Source organism: Desmodus rotundus, chromosome 3 (assembly GCF_022682495.2).
Source record: "Desmodus rotundus isolate HL8 chromosome 3, HLdesRot8A.1, whole genome shotgun sequence".
Taxonomy (NCBI): Eukaryota; Metazoa; Chordata; class Mammalia; order Chiroptera; family Phyllostomidae; genus Desmodus; species Desmodus rotundus.
In genome coordinates, this window is record NC_071389.1 from 45,739,372 (window position 1) to 45,757,280 (window position 17,909).

General features: G+C 43.1%; 1 protein-coding gene across 7 annotated transcripts in view; it reads left to right on the forward strand.

The window, feature by feature from the left end:
• DNAJC6 (DnaJ heat shock protein family (Hsp40) member C6) overlaps positions 1 to 17,909 on the forward strand; it is a 146,581-nt gene that overhangs the window by 78,531 nt on the left and 50,141 nt on the right. For 2 of the 7 annotated variants that reach the window (XM_053920132.1, XM_053920133.2), the window contains exon 2: positions 5,916 to 5,976. The exons of the other annotated variants lie outside the window; for them this stretch is intronic. The gene's annotated coding sequence lies outside the window, so the exon portion shown is untranslated. The remainder of the gene's footprint in view (positions 1 to 5,915; positions 5,977 to 17,909) is intronic. 7 annotated transcript variants of the gene reach the window in all.

Sequence of the window (17,909 nt, forward strand, 5' to 3'; positions counted from 1 at the left end):
ACTCCTTTGTTGTTGGAGTTCCATGCAATTTGATTTTCTGGCAGTTCTGTTGTTTATTGTTTTTAAATTGGTTGTTATCCTTCTTTTGGTTTTGCGAGGAAGTGAAGCATTTCTACCTACAACTCCATCTTGACTGGAACTCCCATACATTAATTATTTAATATGCATTATCTTATTTAATCCTCAGAAGGATCCTAGGTGACAAGTACTATTATTAATCCCTAGTTTTACAGATCAAGTTTTCCAGAGACATGAAGTAACTTCCCCAAGGTCACATAGCAAATACCTGATGACACGGCCACTCATTTATCTGGGTGCCCTGGTGTCCTGAGGTCATTGCCTTCTCCACTTTGATGCCATACAAATCTGAGTTGCTCATTAACACTTTGTAAAGGACTCTCATGTCATGTAATAATCAGACACTTTTAAATATAACCTGAGCAGGAAGTGTTGTTTTTTAATAGGTTATGAGCCCCAAGTTGAAGGGCCGGATCTTACATCCTGTTTGCTAACTCTGAGCTCAGATCAGAAAAAAATATACAGTGACAAAAGTGGGAAAGGCTGTTGTCCTTGTGCTACACCTCGCTGTCAGCTCTGCTCCTTGGGGTATTTTCTTTTGCATGAGGAGACTGGGGCGTGAAGATAGCAAAGGACTTATTACATGTGGCAGAGTTGGGATTTGACTCCATGTCAGTCTGACGCCAAACTGGAAATCTTAGTTTGCCCACTGCCTCATGTTCACTCTGTTTCCTCATGTTCTGGAGTCTCTCAGGATATCCTGAGAACTGGTGCCAGGCCTGCGTTTGCCAGCCTTGCTGTGCCTGATTAGAGATTATAGGCTCTGATTGATCACAGATCTTTCTAGACCCTGATTTAATGATAGCCTTGCTTTTTAACATTTGGGTTTTTTTCCACTTGTAAGTATGATGAATGGGTTATACATTACAAATATTAACCATATGGCATTCTCCGAGGAGACCATATCTCTATGGTCAAGTCCCTTTACCAATCCCAAATCAGGATATGTAGACCACAGGATATTTCAGAATAGCAAATACTTGGCAAATTGTGGGGTGGTGATGGGGGCTGCATTAGAGGTGGTGGGAGGGGATGCCTTCCGGAATGGGTAGCATTTGCAGTTCGGGAGAATGAGAACGAATCAATCATGAAAAGAGCCTGGAAGAGGTTTCTAATAGGAGTAACAAAAGCAAATGTCCTGAGTGGGGAAAATGGAAAACAGGCAAGAAGTATCAGGCTTGAGCCTTATATATCTTAGCGTCTGTTTGTTACAGAAGGGGCGACAGGGCTCACTGTGAGTGGTGCCCCCACCCCATGCCCCGTGGAGAATTAGTGGTTATTTTTGGACAAGCCTCAGTGACGCCTTCCTGCTTGTCAGATTCTCCCTTGCTTAGGTATATTTGGGAGAAGGAGCAACAATGTCCTTGATGAATCATTGGTATCTTTTGCTTCACGAAACTCACCTTTGAAAGTGGTCACATTGATGATGTTCCTTTCAGAACTCTTTTGAGATACCCCAAGGACTTCGAAACTAAGAAAGGAGCAATGTTTTTGATATTAGCAGTGGTTTATAAAAATATTCAGCTTACCCTTCCCTCTTAAAATTCATTTAAGCACTTAAAGGGTTAGAAATCAAATGATTGTATCAGTCTCAAACCTGGAATTGATAGAAAATTGGAGGCTGCTCAAAGGCTGTTCTGTGGGCAGAGAGGTTGAGCTGCTCTGAAAACAATGGCAGATTCTTTTATTTATAGTGACTGGAGCCTCACAGATGTGCATCAACTGGCAGCAGCCCATCAATCACTAGCAGATTTGCACATGGTTCCCGTTTGGGCACCTGGGTTCTTAATCTGATGTTAATTCAGCCATTCACTTTAAAGTTTATAACACACACACCAAGATGTTCTTTTTTAAAAAGCAAGCAAAAGAACGTAAGTCCAGTACTTAATTGCGGGGATTTGATAGGACATTCTGGACTTATTTGTGATTTGCCCAGGCTCAGCAGAGATCCTTTTGATGTACTTCAAATAAAAATAAAAAGAACAGCTCGGTGAAATAGATGGGCGCTTAGGTGGAGAACTGAAGTCCTAGGAAGAGCTTATCTTCTAATTGCACTGCTCTTTAGCATTGACTGTGAACACAAACCTTCAATGCCTTGTTTTTAGATTACAGAGCACTTCCATGACATCTCTTTATTTCACTTTACAACTGCCTCATGAGTTTAATTATATTCATTTTATGAATGAGGAGACTGAGGGTCAAGAGGGATGAGTGACTTCCCCAAGGTCACAACAAAGCCAGCAGGTAACAGAACTAGGGCTCCAACCCCGATGTTATTGTACTTACAGTTATAAGTTCTAAAAAACACAGTAGCTTTAAAGTCTTAAAAAACACCAGTGCCATCTTTAGGACAATGCCTTACAGATTGGGTATTGTTTTAAACATTTTAAGAAAATAACTGCAAATTCTGTTGCATACTAACCCTAAAAACTTCCTATGATGTCCCTGAGTCCAGAATTCCTCAAGACTATTTGACTTTCCCTCCAGCTTTACTCTTTAACATTACCTTGTGTTTGGTTGTATCATGTGGAATGCAGAGCCTGGAGAACCATTATTAAGGATTTTAGGTTGTTTACATGACCTTTTTAAAGAAGACGCATAGATGGTACAGCCACTGTAGAAAACATGGAGATTCCTTATGGAGATTCCTTAAAAAATTGAAAATAGAGCTACCATCTGACCTAGCAATTCCACTTCTGGGTACTTATCTGAAGAAATCCAAAGCACTGCTTTGAAAAGATATAAGCACCCCTATGTTCATTGTGCATTATTTACAATAACCAAGGTATCTGGTTATGGAAGCAACCTAAGTGTCCAGTGATAGATGAATGAATAACGAAGATGGGGGCCCCGGCCGGGGTGGCTCAGTCGGTTGGAGTGTCGTCCTATAAACTGAAAGGTGATGAGTTTGATTCCCAGTCAGGGCACGGGCCTAGGTTGCGGGTTTGGTCCCCTGCTGGGGCACATGTGGGAGGCAACTGATTGATGTTTCTCTCTCACATCAGTGTTTCTCTCCCTCTCTCTCTCCTTCCCTTCCCATCTCTCTAGAATCAATAATCATATCCTCAGGTAAGGATTAAAAAAAGAAGAAAAAGATGTTCATCTATACAATGGGATATTACTCAACCATAAAAAAGAATAAAATCTTACCATATCCAGCAATGGATATGACCTAGAGAGTATTTTGTTAGGTGAAATAAGTTAGAGAAAGACAAGTACTGTATGATTTTACCTATATATTTTACCTATATTTTACCTATATTTATTTATTTATTTATTTTAAATATTTTTATTTATTTTTTTTTAGAGGGGGAAGGGAGGGAGAAAGAGAGGAAGGGAAACACCTCTGTGTGTTTGCCTCTCATGTGGCCCCCACTGTGGACCTGGCCCACAACCCAGGCATGTGCCCTGACTGGGAATCAAACCGGCAACCTTTGGGTTTGCAGGCCAGCGCTCACTCCACTGAGCCACACCAGCCAGGGCCTATATGTGGAATTTAAAAAAACAAAATAAGTGAACCAACAAAAGAGAAACACACTTGTAGACACAGAGAACGTTTTGATGGTTGCCAGATGGGCAGGGGCTGGTAGATAGGTGAAAAAGATGGATTCGAAGTACAAATTTCCAGTTACAAAAACAGTCACAAAATGTAAAGTGCAGCATAGGGAATGCAGTCAGTAACATTGTAGCAGTTATGCATGGTGTCAGGTGGGGCCGTGGACTTATGGAGTGATCACTTCGTAAATTATATGGATGTGTAATTACTGTGTTGTACACCTGAAACTAATAAGATATTGTATGTCAGCTGTAATTGAAAAATAAAATTTTAAAAGAAGCATAGATATGAATAGAAATAAATAAAAAATCTATTTCACAAAGTAACCTAGGCTTCAGCCATGTCTGTATCTGATTCACTCATTATAAGAAATTCTTTCGAAGATATATTTTTTTATCTCCTGGATCATTGAGGACAAGATGGCAGTTTTGTTGTTAGGTTAATTTCACTATCCCTGCTTCGGGAGAGGACCATGACAAAACTATCAAAATGAAAAGAAGACTCCCAAGTGATTATACTTGCAAGATTTTGCAGGAGGACATGAACACTGCAAGTATAAGATGGAATCATGTTCAGCACAAGAACCAGGAGAACATAAATTACAAAACACCCTTAAGCCTGACAGCCTCTGGCAAGATGGTAAATAATGTGAGGCCTTGTAGAATGGCTTTCCTTAGGATAAGGCACAAAATGTAACGCATGTAACGCGTGGAGAATTGCTGCTGGAGCGAAGGGAACACAAATCCTCGAGACAGCTAAGGAAACCTAGGAACCTAAGAAAGCGTGTGCAAAGTTCTAGAGAAAGCGAGAACGGGGGTGGGCTCTTGGGAGAACTGCCCGTGGTTCCCTGAGATGGGGACAAACAGCTCCAGGACGGGGAGGCACACAGGAGGTGAGGCTGTAGAGGTAAGCAGCCCCCAGGTAATTCCAGACTTTGAAAACCCAGTTACCTGGAATCCCTGACAGTTTCTAAGAAGGAGAGTGATCAGGTTAAGTTTGCACTTTAACAACATCCCTTTGGAGCGGAAGAGAAGGGTGCTAGGCTGGCAGTAAGGAGATCCGTTCGCGGGACATTCAGGAGGCAGGAGGTGCAAGTGGCCTGAATGAAGGTGCTGACCAGCAGTGGGTGTGAGAAAGGTGGGATGGATTTGGTGCTGGCCTGTAGGAACTGCAGGAGGAGACCGGTGGCGCTCAGATTTCTTTGTATCACCCATTCTTAACCCAGCCTCCTCCATCATAAAACTGTGTTGCCACTGGGGCACCAGATTCTTTCCTGGTGGCCATTCCCACCCCAAGTTGCTCATGGTTTGGGGGCATTTTTATTCAAGGAACTTTGTGGGCAAATAATTGCCTTTTTGTGTATGTTCATATCCCTTCATGCAGGGGCATTTTATTCTAATCCAGAAGGAAACAGCTGTCTAAAGTGGCTAACCAGAAGTGCAATGGTTCAGCTTCTTTAGAAGGGGATAGACCTTCTGATGTGTACACCATATAAACACCAAAAACGCCTGGGCTGCTTTTACTATGATAGTGAAAGTGGTAAGAATGACTATAGCTAAATTTGAAGGCCTGTTCTATATAGCTAGAGGCTCCCTATCACCTTCAAGGTAAAATTTGAGTGTCTTAAAGGAGCATGCAAGCATTCCATAATTGGTTCCTACCTATCCCACCACCCTGTGCTCAGCACGCTGTGAGGTATCACTGACTAGTTTATAGTTCAGAATTTAAGGTCAAAATCAACCATATTTATTGAGCCAGACACTTTGGAAAGAACAATGCCCACAACAAAACATATCTATCCTTTCACTGAGCTCCTTTTCTAGTAGGTGGAGACAGAATAAAATTCAGTTGTAAAAACTATCATGAAGAAAAATAAACTAGAATAAGGAGATGCTGGGGTAGGGGAATCTATTTTATATAGGGTGCTCTAGAAAGCCTCTCTGAAAAAGAAACATTTAAGCAGACTTGGGTAGGAAGTCTGAAAGAAAACCAGCCATGCGGGTATCTGGGGAAGAGGGGGAGAGTGAGTGCCAAGGCCCGGGGGCAGGAATGCACTGAGTACTGGGGTGAGGTGGCTGCAGAGAAGACAGGGAAGGAGAGCCAGGAGATAAGGCCCAAGAGGCATGCAGAGCACAACTCTTCTGGAGCCTTGTAGGCCATAATAAGAACTTTGATTTTTACTCTAAGGGGGATGGGAAACCATTGGAAGATTTTAAGCAGAAGAGTAACGTGATTTGCCTTATTTCTTAAAAGAATACTTTTGTTGCTCTCTATCTAACAGATTGCAGGGAGACAAGGGTGGAGGTGAAGACACCAGTTAAGAGACTACTGCAATAATTCAGGTGAGAAATGACGGAGACTCAGCTCTATAGTTGGAAGTACTATAGGTAGTGAGAAAAGGTGGATTATATTTATCCGTGTGTATATATAAAATATATAAATTATATATTATGATATACCATTTGTATACTATGCAAATATATGTAGCTTTCTAAGTTCAAATATATATATATATACACACACACACACGGATATATATATATATATATATATGAGGGAGAAACAGCATAAATAGCAGAAAGCTATGTCCCTGTCACTTAGCTTTGACAATTATCTACTCATGACCAATCACATTCATCTGTACCTGCCCCTCTGGATTATTGTGAAGTAAATCCCAGCCATAATATTAATTCATTCTTAAATATTCAATGTGTCTCTAAAATATAAGGGTTCCTTTTAAAAACAGTATCACAATATCCTCGTCATATCTAGAATATTAATAGTAGTTCCTTTATGTGATGAAATATCCACTTTGTTCAAAACTTCCCAATTCTTTTAACTGGGAGTCTTAATTTTTTCTGGTTAGTTTGTTTGAACAAGGATCTGAATCATGTTCATGCATTGGCATTGGGTGACAGTTCTTAATTCTTTCTGTCTTTCATCTAAAGTTTCCCTTTCATCTCTTTTTTGTCCCCTTGCAATTTCTTTGTTGAAAATCAGGTTATTTGCACTGTAGATTTCCTCCGACATCTGGATTTTGCTGAAGGCATGCCCGTAGTGGCATTTAACTTATTTCTCTCTGTCCCCTGTGTTGCCTGGTGGTTAGACCTGGAGGCTTGATCAGATTTAGGTTCAGATTAGATTTTTGCAAGACTACTTCTAAGATTGTGTTTTGTATTTCCATTGAGGGAACATGATGTATGTTCTGCTTTTGTGATCACTGCCTAATTTCATTATTTTACTAGGAGTTGCAAAGGCAGGAAAAGACTTAATTCTTTTCCTTTATCAGAGAAAAAAAAAACCTTAGAGACACGGATAAAATAAACTAACAAACAAAATAGAAACAGGCTTATAGATATAGACAGATTGACAGCTGTGAGAAGGGAGAGGTGTTGCAGGGCTGGGTGAAAAAGGTGAAGGGAGTGAGCAAAAAACACAAAACCCCAGGGCCCAAAGAATTCATAGACACAGACAGTAGTATTCTTTTCTTTTTTAAATTATTTTTTATTGATTATGCTATTACAGTTATCCTGATTTTTTCCCTTTAGCCGCAACTCCCTCAGGCCATCCCCAAACCATTGTTCGTGTCCATGGGTCACGCATATAAATTCTTTGGCTACTCCGTTTCCTATACTGTACTTCACATTCCTGTGGCTATTCTGTAACTACCTATTTGTACTTCTTAATCCCCTCACCTGTTCACATTCCGTGACACCCTCTCCCCTCTGGCAGCCATCAAAATGCTCTCTCTATACATGATTCTGTCTTTGTTCTTTTTGGCTTAGTTTGTTAGATTCAGTTGTTGATAGATATGTATTTATTGCCATTTTATTGCTCATAGTTTTTATCTTTTTCTTAAATAAGTCCCTTTAATATTTCATATAATAATGGTTTGGTGATGATGAACTCCTTTAGTTTTTTCTTCTCTGGGAAACTCTTTATCTGCCCTTCGATTCTAAGTGATATCTTTGCTGGGAAGAGCAATCTTGGTTGTAGGTCCCAGCTTTTCATGACTTTGAATATTTCTTGCCAATCCCTTCTAGCCTGCAGTTTCTTTTGAGAAATCAGCTGACAGTCTTATGGGGACTCCTATGTAGGTAACTAACTGCTTTTCTCTTGCTGCTTTTAAAATTCTCTCTTTAACCTTTGGTATTTTAATTATGATTTGTCTTGGAGTGGGCCTCTTTGCATCCATCTTGTTTGGGACTCTCTGTGCTTCCTGGACTTGTGTGTCTATTTCCTTCACCAAATTAGGGAGATTTTCTGTCATTATTCTTTCAAATGGATTTCACATTTCTTGCTCTTCCTCTTCTTCTGGCACCCCTATGATGTGAGTGTTGGACCTCTTGAAGCTGTCCCATAGGCTACTTACACTATCCTTGTTTTTTCGGATTCTTTTTTCTTCTTGTTGTTCTGATTGGTTGTTTTTTGCTTCCTTATGTTCCATATCATTGATTTTATTCTTGGCCTCATCCACTATACTGGTTTTTTCCTATAAATTGTTCATTATTTCAATTAGTGTATCCTTTGTTTCTGCCTGGATCTTTTTTATGCTGCTGAGGTCCTCACCGAGTTCCTTAAGCATCCTATTACCACTGTTTTGAACTCCGAAGCTGATAGATTGCTTTCCTCCATTTTGTTTTGTTCTTTTTCTGGAGTTTTTATCTGTTCTTTCATTTAGGCTGTGTTTCTTTGTCTTTTGGCAGTCTCCCTGTGTTTGTTTCTATGTATTAGGTAGAGCTGCTATGGCTTCCTGTCTTGGTATCATGGCCTAATGTAGCAGGTGTCCTGTAGGGTCCAGTGGCACAGCCTCCCCTATTACCCAAGCTGGGTACTCAAGCTGTGCCTTCTGTGTGGACTGAGTACACTCTCCTCTTACAGTTGAGCCTTGATTGCTGTTGGCAGATCTATGAGAGAGATTTATCCCAACCAGACAGCTGCAAGGACTGGCTGTGACCACTGACCACCAACCTCGGCCCTCTGTGGAGGATCTATTGTGCAGGGGCATGGTGGGGGTGCTCTGATGTAGTCTGTAGTTGTCCACTGGGTGTGCAGGTTCTGGGATTTCCCAGGTGGTGCAGGCCAAGCTCAGGCCCCATCTGTGTTCAGCCTGGGGCCACCCCGCATGAGCTATAAAGCAATCTGAGATGTCTGCTACTTGTGCTCAGTTTGGAGATTCCCAGTGAAGCCAAACTGTGAATCTAGTCTGGCTTCTGCTAGAGTCAGGTCTGAGTCCACTTAGCAAGTTGTATGGGGGGATCGGGGATCACTGAGGCTGGCTGTTCCTTGTTTGATAGGATTCTGGAAGTTGTGAAGCATGAGCCAAGACCTGCCATTCATATGGAAAAGTCATGGTTAACAGTTTGGGTGGGCCCACAAGTTGGGTGGGACAGAGTCTCAGGGGATCTCCAGGGTGGGACCTACAGTGTTACCAGGTGGGTGGAGTCTCAGATGTGGCACTGGCTTGCTGGCTCTGTGGCTCTGTTGGGGGTGGGCTCAGAAAGGGACAATGGCCTCTGCCCGGCTTTCTGTCTGAGAGAAAACTGGCCCTTCTCAGTAGATAGAGTTAGGAGCAAATTTTTTGAAAGACAAAATACATCATGGATTTATAATGATACTTCCAACTCATATTCAGGAACGTTTTTTAAAACTTATTTCATCAGTCTCTTACACCAGCATCTCATATCTATAGCTCCTTCCTCCCATGCCAAGAATCCTGGTTTTTAGTTACACCAATGCAGTTACTGGTTTGCTTGGTGCCATAACACACAGTCACAGAATATCAGTACCAGCAGTAGCACCAAAACAGTTTAAGGTTGTAGGGTTGGTTGTGTTTTTGTTTGTTTTTAGTCTGGGTATATTTCTGTTTAAGACAGTTACTTTGTGCCTTAAAGTCACTTGAGATAGTTCCTCAGTGTGGCTATGCCACCAGTTTGATACTTAGCTGGATTCATTTGCCTCTCAGTTTGTAGGGGTTGCTTTTCAAGTTGTGTTTGTAGTTACGTAGAGTATTTACATAGTTCCAAGGTCAGCGCTATAAAATAAGTTGTATTCGAGGAAATCCAGCTCCTGTCCCTGCCTTCTATGTCCCGGTGATAGTTTTATATGTTTTTTTCCCCATGTCCATCCATTCCGTCTTAGATTAGCAGGAGTTCTACACACATTTTAGATTCTGAAAAAATTTGAAGGGAGCACAGACCGTATTTACCAAAAGTGAGTGTGTGGTTTGAGAATAGGGTTAAGATCTACCCACACCCTGGGGTATGGCTCAGTCCACTGATGGAATGGAACCCCCTGGCCCTGAATGCCCCTGGGCACTCATCTGTCTTGGCTAGCCTCGCTCCTCCTTGCGGACTCTGTCTAGCTTGCCTTGCTCTCAGGTGCTCTTCTCTGTGTTCCGGTGGTATCCTGTGCATAATAACCCGGCCCCTCCCACGTGGTATATACGATTTGGTTATGCTTGTCCAGTCGGTAGACTATGAGCAGCTTGAGGGCTGGGATAGTGCTTTCTTCTGTGTTCCTAACACCTAGCGCAAAGCCTTTTACTGAGCAGCAGTTCAGCACATCCATCAGTAAATTACTAGGCCGAGTACAATACTAGGTTCTTTCATAGGTATTTATCTCTGGTCTTCAGCATAAGCCCACAAGGTAGAGGTTGTTCGTCTGTTTTGCAGATGGAGAAACTGAGGCACAGAAAGGTTGAAGCAGCTTGTCTAAAGAAACAGCTAGTGAATTGTTGAGCTGGAGTTTGGACCCAGGTCTGATGCCAAAGGCATACCGCCCCAACTGCTTTCTCCTGGTGTAGTCATTTAATAAGAGGTATGGGAGACTATCCACAGTGCCTTTATTAACTGTGTGACCTCAGAAAGTAAGGAGGCCTCTCTATTTGTGTTTCCACATCTACAAAATACAAGCTGGTCATAATATGTACCTCGTAGGGCTGTAAAGCATTTAGAACAATGCCTGGCACATAGTAGGCACTCAAATGTTAGCTGATTGCTATTTTCATTATTTATTTATTATTTTTGTTTTTATTTTTATCTTCACCCAAGGACACACCTTTTGATTTCAGAGAGAGGGGAAGGGAGGGAGAGACAGAAGGAGAGTAACATCAGTGTGAGAGACAAACAGCAATTGGTTGCCTCTCAAATGTGCCCCGACTGGGGACCGAACCTGCGACCTACACGTGTGTCCTGACCAGGAATCAAACCCATGACTTTCAGTTCACAGGACAACGCTGAAACCAACTGACTCACTCCAGCCAGGGCTTTTGCTGTTTTTAGTGGCAGAATACTAGAATACTCTTACTCTCAGTGTGTCCGCTGCTCTGTGCTCTGCGCCGTGTGTGCAGTGTTATCTAGCCCTCCCAGCTTGCTTCTAGGAGCATACTTTGGATGTTAAAAAGGCAAGATGCAGATGTTTCAAGGTTATAAAAATGGGCAACCAGTGAATGGGGAGTGGTCATTCAATTTGAGAGTGATGCCCAGGTCAGCAAAAGAGGATAGAAGGAGGTTGCAGCTGACCAGCCTGTTATATACCAGCCCTCAGCAGGGCTTCCCAGACAGAAATAGGAAACAGAAGCCTTGATGGTGACTTGAATGCTTCTGTTAGACTGATGCTACCCTTAGTAGCACTTAAAATGTCATGTCCAATTGGTGGGGCTCCTCCCCATACCTTGCACTGTAGCAAATTGCATACGTCATAGTTTAACTCACATTTTATAGAGTCTGCGAATCATGAGTCACCTGGTGTTAAGGGACCTTGGAGAATAGCTAATGCCACCTTCTCATTTTACAGAGGAAGAGGCTTGGCCCAGAGAGGGAAAGCCATCTGCTTAAGGGCACACAGGTATTTGGGACATAAACTTCTTTGGTTTCTCTCATGGGTCAGATAATGGAAATTCCCTAATGCCTGGGCTCATGCCTGGAAGGCAGTGGATGGCAGTGAGGAAGTGCAAGGGGAAGAGGCACCCGTGCTGCCCCCACTTCTATGGAGAGCACAGTGACAGTGGCTGCTGCCGGAGGAGTTGGGCTCCCCAGGGCATAGCCATTTCTGCTGCCTGATTATATCGGGTTAGGTCTCCCTGCAGGCATTTAAGGTCCATCCACCCACGCACATGCTACTGATGGTCACACTGAGACCTCTACTCCTCTCTCTGTCAAGTGGGAAATAAAGAATGTGATGGTGCAGGGGCATAGGATTTAGAGCCAGGCAGACCTGGTTCATGTTCTGACCTGCTATTTGGTAGATATGTGACCTTTCTAGAGTTATTTAACTTTCACGAGCCTCAATTTCCTCCTCTGTAAAATGGGCATCATGATATCCTTCACATTTTACTCTCTGGTTGTTGTAAGGATTAAATATGATAGCGTCCATGAAGTGCCTGACAGGTAAAAAGTGCTCTGTAAATGGTAGCCCCTCCCTCTCCCCCCCCCCCCCCCCCCATCTTCACTGAAGATCGCTTATTCTCAGTGAGGAAGTATGGCATAGGGCTGGGTCTGTGTTGTTACACTTGCATGTTTATCAGAAGCTCCTGAGGCAGTGATGAAAGATGCAGACTTTGGGCCCTACCGTCAGATATTCTGATTCAGAAAAAAATATGGAACTCTGCATTTTTAAACAGCATCCCAAGCTATTTTGAACCCAAGGTCTTGGTACCTCTGCATTCTGGAGTCAGACCTGACGTTGAATCCTGGGAACCTCTTATACCACTGCTTGCTGGCTTCTTAGTTGGACAGATTATGTAACCTCTCTGAGCCTCATTTTGGCATCTGTAAAGTGGGGCCAACTTAGCCTTTTTTGCAGGGTCCTTGTAAGGGTGACGTGAAGCGGTGCATGTGAAACATCTTGCCTGGGCCTGGCACACAGGGGAGCCCAGTGAAAATTAATTTCCTCTGGAGCTGCTGCAGTTTGCTTGTCCAGTTACACTACACAGAGACAGGCTTGTTTGAGGGGTTGACTGTGGACTGAGATCAGATACTGAAGGGCCAGAGTGCCCTTTTCAGTATGTACAAAGGTTCTGTATAAACTGGATGAAACCCTGTTTCCTCCTTTTAAAGAAGGAACCCAAATCTTTAAAATGCATCTGCCAGCCCAGTCTCATACCATTCTTCAGGTTTTGCAGAGGACACATTACTCATGATGGAGGGCCACCTGCTTTCAGCCTCTCATGCTGTCCCTCCTTTACCAAGACCTTTCTGTGGTTGTGCCCACCTTTCAAATCTCAGGGCCTATGAGCTCTGATCTTGTTATCTGGCATCTAAAAGGCACCAAGGGAGACCAGACAGTGCTAATGCCTTCTCAGCTCTGTCACACATAGCCTTGTCAAAGAAGGCTGTGACCCTGGGTTTGTCAGCACTAACATGGTTTTATACCTTAAAGGGACTTGACAATGGGCAAGTCTGTAGAATGGTTTCTGCAGGGAGGGTGGAGCGTGTATTCACAGGCTGGTTCGAGCTCTTGCCCCCCTCTTCTCCTGTGCTGTTGCCATCAGTGAAATGGTGGTGTGCGTGGCTGGTGGACGAAAGAATCAAAGTCAGAGCAGCAGCTGCCGACCCTAAAGACGGCGTGTGCCCGTTGGGTGGATGGCATTGGGCAGTGGGAAGAGGCTAATTTAAGAAAGAACATCTTTAATATATATATATATATATAACATTATATAAATTTCAGGTGTACAGCATGTTGATTTGATACATTTATATGTTGTGCTACGATTGCCATTATAGCAATACTTAGCACCTCTAGCACGTCACATAATTATAGTTTTTTTTAGTGGATTGAATAATTAAGATCTAGTCTCTTAGCAAGTTTTATTATATTCAAGCTTGATTATTATAATTATTGTCTATAATAACTATATTGTACATTGGGTCTCTAGGACTTATTTACCACTCATTGCAAATTTGGACCCTTAAACAACATCTTTCCCACCCCCTCACACTCCAGAACCTGGTTATCACCATTGTACTCTCTGGTTTGGCTTTTTTAGATTCCACACATGAGCAAAGAACATCTTAAGCTGCTGCCACCATCCCTTTGTGTGACCAAGTCCACATCAGAGACTGTGAGCATAGCTAGGCCTTGGCTTTCCTTTGCTGCCTATTAAAGTCTCAGAAGGTCATTTTCTGCCCTTCGTGCCTTACGAGCAACTGCTGGTTAGCAGTTTTTCTCTCCTTAGTGGCTGGTCTTAAAAGCACACTTAGATCATATAGAGAGAAGAACCAGACCGGGATCTGGCTTCTCTATTCTCTAATGGTGCTTTCTGGTTTGACTGTTTCCCTCTATGGTTGAAGCTTTTAACTAGTGTGTGTGTGTGTGTGTGTGTGTGTGTGTGTGTATGTATGTGTAGCAGCAACATGTCAGGAGAAGAACATGGGCTTTGGGAAGATCCCTGGCTGTGGGGCCATATTTGCCCCTTGGGTCCTCAGTTTGCTCACCTGAGGAAATGGGATAATAGAATTTAACTTAGCAACATGATTGTGAGGATTAAATGAGATAATGGATATGAAGGTCATAGTCCCGGTTTCCAATAATCAGAAGGTGATTAATAAATGATAGCTACCACCATAATTACCTTGCAGCATTATAATGCAATTGTACTTGGTTTAAGGCCGAAATGGAGCTCGTGGTTTTTGACACATTTAATTCACTCCAGTTCAGTGTTCCATTTTGGACTGATTACCCTGGTCGGCGTCCTGCTTGGTGCATGGTACAGGTTCCATGGTACGGTATAAATTGAGCACTGTCTCTGTTCTCACTGAGCTCTTCTTATTCATTCTCAGTTAATTTTGTCTTATTGCAGCTTCCAACAGAAGCATTCCCACACCCCTCCCTATAACTCTAAAAATCTCTGTGTACTTCACAGAGTTAGTTTGAACTTCAAGCCTTTTGGGATTTCCTAATCTTCCTTCCCTCCCTCTCTAACACAGAACACACGCTCTATATCCTCCCAGTTCTCTGGGGAAACTGCACGCTATCCTGGTGCCAGGACCCACTGTGGTCAGTGCTCAGCCAGATTAGTCACCATCTCAGCATCCCCTCTCTCCTCCTCTGGAGGGGACTGTCACACCCATCTCTCAGTGCTGGGTGAGGATCCAGGCCTGCAAGTCTCTGTCCCAAGAGCAGATCGATCCACACAATCAGACTACGGAAACTAGAAGAGATGTAGAATCTGACTCTGCCAGATGCCAAGCAGAGGCAGAAGCTGCCTTGAACTCAGGGAGGCCCTGGCTGTGCAGTGATGTGTCTGCACCATATGTGGTGCCGCTCTGCAATGTGCAGAGGAGAAGCCACATCGCTCTCTCCTGCTTTCCCTCCCCTCCAGGCTCCTTACAATAGTGGGTGATGGTGAAGATGGGAGGGTGATACGGCTACTACTTATGGCACATTTCTTGAGTATTTATATATATGTTTGTATAAATATATATGTATATATATATTTCAGTTAATTTTTAAAAAACTTTTATATATTGTATATAGGAATATTATATATCTATATACCTACATATATAGATATATATTTCACTTAACAGTTACTACCTCAAAACTGAGTTCAGAGAGCTTACAAAGAACCCTTGAGTATGTAGAAGGCCGGAGAGACCTGAAATGATGGTGAGGGGCTCTCCAAAGCACGACTTCAGACTCTTCTGAGGGTTGAGTAGCTAGTATGCCAGGGAAATAGCCAATTACTTGTCTCCTCAGCAACAGCTAACGTTTGGCTTCCTTGTCATTGGTGCATTTCCGTTTTTCCTCCTGCAGGTGAAGAAATTGAATCCAGCTGGCAGTGCCCTGCCCAGGATTCAATTAAGTCCTTGATTTCCAATTAGTGGGCCCTCACGCCCAGTTTGAGGTCATAACATCAATCTTGCTTTTATTTTAGGATTTCCACTGCCGTGATGTACAGCCAGTCTTGTCAGAGTTATTGGAGCATAATTAAGCCAGAAAGACAGCTGGAGCAGCGCGTTAACATGGAAACCAGGGAGGGACTCCCTTTCTTTGGTTGGAAGCCTGTCTCAGGTGGCACTGTGAGGATTTCCCTCTGAGGACCGTTTCTCGGCTGTCTCGTCTGTGCAGTTGCAATCCCCCATGACCAAAAATCTCCAGGCAAGGAAAGCATTTGAGTGTCCCAGTTGGCGATCCATTGTGAGCAGTGTTCTACTTAATTCAAGTGATACCACATGCACCTGCACCTCAAGCTACCACTTGCTAAGCTGTGAATGTAGCAGACAGCGTGCTCTTACAGGTGGTGGAGTTAATCCTTGCGATGATCCTATGAGGAAGGTATCATAGGCTTTCTCTTTGCATAAGGTTATAGACAGTAGGTGGCCTTTCCACTGAATCAGTGGAAGAACGTGGCAGCCTAGATGCAGACCTTCCCCATGTGCCTGCTTCTTTCCTTTTCTCATGGATGTTTTGCCCGTAGGATCTCCTTCACTTTCCCGTACGGGAATAAGGTAGCATGCATAGGCTGATACTACTTATGGTTGCCTTTCAGATGGCAGATGCTTCTCTGTCATTATCTCTTTTAAACCTCATCACATACATGGAAGGAAGATACTCTGTCTGTTTTACAATGGAGAAAGCTGAGGCTCAGAGAGATTACACCGTTACAAAGGTAGTAAGGAGGGAAGGTCAGCACCATAAATCCAGGTCTGCTTATTTGCAGAGCTTCTGTTCTTTCAACCTTATCATGCTGGTACCAAATGCTTCTCCTCTTTTTCTGGTTCTCCAGGAGTGTTTATTGTTGAGTTGAGACTTTTGGCACAAGTAGCACATGGAGGGTCGTTTTTTGAGTGGCAGGGTTCTGAAGAGAGGCTGTGAACCAGTCTGCTCCCCAGCAGGGAAGGGTATGCCCTTGAGATTTAGCACAGTCTGCTGTGTGCCGAGGCCAGACTCGGGCATTCTGTTATGTCTAGCCCAGGTTACCCCCGTCGTTGACTTTGACTGAATTTTCTCAGTGGTTTTCCCCCTTGAGAGGGCAGTGGTCAGACCTTTATGAGAATGTCTCCACAAGCCAAGTCCACACCAGACTTTGTCCTTGAGACCAATGGAGCCGAGGAGTCGCAGGTCCTTTTTGCACTTAGGTAGCAGCTTTTCCTCCGAATGCTTGGTGTGGATTATTCTTTTTTCTTGTGCTTTGCTTTTGTTTGTCCCAGGATTCACCTTGAGAGTGTTTCTGCACTCTCTGGTTAGCATTTACATGTGTCCTCACTCTGAGTTCGCTTTGCCTCGTTGAGCATTTTTGTGTGTGGCACAGCTTATTCACAGACTGCCTGCTGGGGGTTCCTGCTAATAGATATATCTGATAAGTAGATGCTGAAGGTACTGCCTCGAAATTTCCTTCAGGTGCTCTGAGATGGAACTCTGGCTTTTGAAATGTGCCCTAAAGGGTATGCTCTTCCTGGGAAATTCCACTTCTCTGAGACAATATTAATCTGCTCTGTGAATAGCTTCTTGGGAATCTCGTGATAACCATTTTTGTCATTTGTATGTCAGTGTGACAACCAACCCCACAAGCAGTTATGCTGAGAGCAGGGAGAAGTTCTTACTCTTTAGCTTGACCCTCAATCGTTCTGGGATCTGAGGACCACTCACCTTCTCAGTCTCTCCTTCCTTTCTCTCTAACACACCCTGTACCTCTTCCTAGTTCCCTGAGGAAACAGCATGATATCCAACTTCCAGTGTGGTGCCTTAGATAAATTACTGATCACCTGAGTCCCCTCCTTCCTCATCTGTTGTGTGGAGGCCGTAATGGCCAAATCTCAGTGCTCTAGCATGGTCCCTGGTACAGCTCTAACTGGTGCTCAGGTAGGATGCTTTTCCTCTTTTATGTCTGTGCTGGACTTGGTGGTCTATTGACCTGTGCTTGCCCTCCTCCCTTAGCCTAAAATGCCCTGTAACCTATTTCTGCCCAAACTGCAATTTAAATGGCATCTCTCTTATAAAGCTTTTCTCTTTCCTATATCCAGCCACCTGCACCCCTCTCCTCAAGCTGGAAATAAGCTCCTCTAAACTCCTGTCCATTTTATATGCATGAATATATAAAATAATACTTGGTGAGTCCTTGCAAAGAAAATCAGTTACTAGTTATGTTGCAGTCCTATGAGAGATGTTAGAGAAAAAATATTAATGATTTGAAAAATGCTTTTCAGTGTTAAGTGGGAAAAACAGCAGGTACAAAACTGTATATAATATGCTATTATTTCTGTGTATGTATTTATAGAAAATATATATATATGCCCATTGTCAACAGATGGTTGTTCGTACCAATTCAGCA